Below are 4,138 nucleotides of genomic sequence, written 5' to 3' on the forward strand. Positions count from 1 at the left end.
GTGGTATGTTTTAATTCATAAACCATTTGGGTTAAAGTAGTTCTATCTAAATGACAGGAGTTATGCGCACATTGCCAATACCGCAAGGTAAAGTGAAATTTGCTAATTTTTTCATAAATAATAATGTTTAAGACTATGTTTGAATTTTGAATTTACGGAAGGAAAAAAAAAAAAAAAGAATGAAGAAAAATTTATATTTCATTTACTATTTTTTTTCCTTCACAAATTCAATATCCAAACACAATATATAGTAGTCTACAATAGCAGCATAGCTTGCTGATCCAAAAAAAAAAAAAAATAGCAGCATAGCTTATTTTATTTATTTATTTATTTATCATGCTTCTGTTTTCACAAAATAGCAAAAGTATTATTTGGGTTTACAAAAGTAGCAACTAGAAACTGTTTTGCAGAATGCTAAATGTATTTGTCTGTTACTCCATTCTGCTTTAAATAATTTGTGTCTACTCTATTTGTCCATTTTGCTTCCTTATTGAAGAGATTGTTCAATCTGTTTTCCAAAAACACTCTTTTTTTTTTTTTTTTGGTCTCTTTCTGTATAATTAGAAAATTTTATTCCAGTGGTTTCTCTTTAAAAAGTTTCAAAAGGGTCCCTCTTATTTTCTACCCAGATCATCAGCTTTAGTACTAAGTTCCAAATGAGACAATTTATTGCCATGTTTGGTCATGATCTTTGTATTTCTTGCAGTTCTTCTAGAATGTTATTATCTTCCAAATGAGACATCCCAAGGTACCTAGAAATATGTTAGAGAGAGAGAGAGAGAGAAATGTGGTGGGTGGGGGTGGAGTGAGAATGATTTTAAAAAAGGGTATCGGCAATATTATCTAAGTTGATATCATCAAACAATAGCAGTTGATATATGAACGAATATTAGTATTAAAAGTCCAAAATTTGACGTATCAGTTGATAATTAAACCCATGGAAATAGAAGAGAGGACACAATCAAGCTTTAGTTATTTTTTTGATAACCAAGAATGATCCTAAGTAGAGTCTTTTGGATCCACCATAGGCGCCAAAACTCAGAATAAGTGCGACCACCTGCAAGCCTCATATATCGGACAAAGTAAGATATCAAGACTCGAATTTAAAATCACCTGAATAGAATCAGAGCGACTTATCATTTGAGCCGACCCTGACGGGGTCAGTTGGCAATGGATACATATAATCATGAAAAACAACAAAAGAAATGCACATATAGCTTTGAATAGATCAAACATATGAATACAGAAGGAAGCATACAACCTGGCACAAATTGACAAAAACAGTACATTTGGGAATATAAAAATCAAAAACCCCAAAGGCACGAGGAGGGATCTCAAAAGCACCAACCACATTAGGACAGAATTTCTGTCACTTAAAACCCTAACAACATCCCTCGCCTGCTTCTAAGATTCTCTGCATAACATTACTTTGACACACAAAAGAAGAACACAACAATAACACCACCAAAATACTATATATATAGAGAGAGAGAGAAAGAGAGAGAAAAGGAAACATGAATATGGAAGGGGGTAGAGAGAGAAAGTAAATCTTGGGATGCCCAGATTAGCCAAAAACCAAATAGAGGTATCCATGTTCACTGATATATCAGCACTGGTAAGGTATTAGTTGATATCCACATACCAATATATATCCTAATGCTATTATTTAAAACTATGAGAAGAACACATACCTTTCTTGTAGGGTTTTTGCAATGAAGAGAAAAACATAATAGGTTTGTTGAAAATTGGGATTAGAAGAGATGGAATTAGAGTTTGTGGTGATTAGGGTTTTCCATGCTCCCATTGACGGGTGAAGCTGCCATATGATCTATTTTTTCCTATGATAAGGAAAGCTCAGATCATGCTGGCAGCTTCAACTATCTGTGGTGCATGATAAGGTCGTATGCACCCTCTTTGTGACCTAGCTTAGAGCCCCTTCTATCTTCACCTTCTTCTTCTTGAGGCTTTCACAGATAAGAAGGAATGAGATGAGAGGATATAAATAGATAAGAATCATAGGAGGAGTTTTATATCCACTCCTTCCAAGTATGCTTTTGCTACTTCCAGTTCTTTTGTCTTATGGCATTAGAATATTGGACTAGGATGGCATATGTTGACATATAAGACAATATTATATATTGTGTAATGGTGATTGACATGATTTGGATGTACCTTGCAATAGTGGTAAACTTGCTAGAATATAAATAGAATTTTAATTTTTTAAAAACATTCCTAAAATTAGATGGTGGCCATATAATTGAGTACTTGTAACAAATTTGCTCATATAAACCGAATAGCATATGCCAATCCAAATCTAATCTTTTCTTCTTATATTCTTCCCCCCGTTTTCCCCCTCATTCTTATGGTTTTTCATAGGTAAAAAATTAAAAAGACTCATATTATAGGAGTATTTCAATTGAAATCCCATGAAATATTAAAAAATTTCATTAATTGCCTCTCCTAATTCAAAAAAATAAATAAATTATTATTAACATTGACCCTCTAATGTAAGAATTCTGACTTCGTCCATAACAAGCTCGTAGTTTTGTTATAAAAATATTTAATTCCCATTACTTAATTTTTATTATAACGCTAATACAAATGACAGTTATCAAAGAAATTGAATTAACATAGATATATTGCTAACAAGATTTGGTAGATTTTCACGTCTAGAAATTTACGTTTAATTTTCGCCGATTGTGGATATGCATCTTGTAGGATTCACACAACATGAAATGTCTATTTTAACTCCTTAATGATGATATCTAAAGGTAGAATTTCCAACTACTTTAGGAGTTTATGTTGTGGATGTTGGTATAAATTATGGAATATTGTTTTTATTTCATTACACCAATTTTGAAAGATGAAGCCACTCCAAAATATATCGTGCTGTAATTTTATTGGTAAATATCTAGAAAATTGTGTTGTGTAGCTAGGCTTCTTAATCTGTAACCTAATTAAGGTTAAACAAGGAAGAACTATGTATTCAAATTTGGTATTATATTTAAAATATTTGTTAGTGTACTTTTAGTTAATGTCATAAGTTTGTTGTGTAATATAAAGTTCCATACATAACATAAGTTACTGCTAATAGTTATTGACAATTAAGATGATGCAAAAAAAAATTGGAAAAATTGCTTTATTTAATCATATTGGTCATTGCATTGTAAAATCATAAAATCAAAACAGAACTAAGAATTGGTACTTTAAAAAAGGAAGGAAAAAAAAATAGGAAAAAAGCATACATTTAAAAAAAAGAAAAGAGAAAAGAAGAAAGTGGTCCATGTAGAAGGCAAATGAATTGAATATTGTCATGCCCACGCCACCACATGCAGACAAGGTTAGTGAGACTTCCTAATTTCCTAAGACCCTTTAATGACTTTACTTCAAATATCTTTTAACATACATACATTATACATACATATGCATCTCTCTCTCTCCAACATGTATTGTAAGGTAAGCATCGACCATGAACACCAAAAAAAAAAAAAAGGGCGTAAAACAGAGAGTATATGGGGACCATATGGTCCATATTGCATTGCTTGCATAAGGTTCACATAGTTTTAAGAGAGAGAGAGAAAAGAAATAAAGAAATAAGGAGACAGCATCTCAGCCTATCAAAATCATCTCTTCCTTTCATGAGTAATTTTTATATATAGATAGGATATATATGTCATGTAATACCTTATTGTGTGAGTGATTTTTTGATCACACTGTCCGTTTTTTTTTTTTTATCAGTAAAGAAAAATTTCATTTAACAACATGAAATTAAAAGAACAGGAAGATGACATGTATCGAGAGAGATTCGGAAAGTACAAAATACCCCTACTACTGCTACTCGCATCCATACAACCAACCTTTTAGCCTCTCGATTTTTTTCTTAAAATAAATACATAAAAAAAGTTAAGAAAGACTTAACTAGAAAATAAAGACATGAATCCCCACATAATCAACCCACCAAAACATCCAAAACAAACTAAACTCAACTAACTAGCCCAACTCCCAAGCTGCCGAACCACCCAAACAAAGTCAAATCACCACCCACTCTGCCAAGACCACACCTCTGAAGCTGCCCACGCCCCACACCTATGCTGCCCGCACCACCCTATGCTGCAGTCCACACCTACTGCTCACGCCA

General features: G+C 32.6%; 1 long non-coding RNA gene across 1 annotated transcript; it reads right to left on the reverse strand.

Moving 5' to 3' along the window:
• Positions 1 to 1,181: 1,181 nt before the first annotated feature.
• LOC114309780 (uncharacterized) lies at positions 1,182 to 3,466 on the reverse strand. Its single transcript, XR_014330255.1, has 2 exons — positions 1,692 to 3,466; positions 1,182 to 1,427 (listed from the first exon to the last, which is right to left on the reverse strand). It is a non-coding gene; the product is annotated as an uncharacterized LOC114309780 (long non-coding RNA).
• Between the last annotated feature and the right edge of the window lie 672 nt (positions 3,467 to 4,138).

This window comes from Camellia sinensis, chromosome 5 (assembly GCF_055761805.1).
Source record: "Camellia sinensis isolate YWXY chromosome 5, ASM5576180v1, whole genome shotgun sequence".
NCBI classification, from domain to species: domain Eukaryota; kingdom Viridiplantae; phylum Streptophyta; class Magnoliopsida; order Ericales; family Theaceae; genus Camellia; species Camellia sinensis.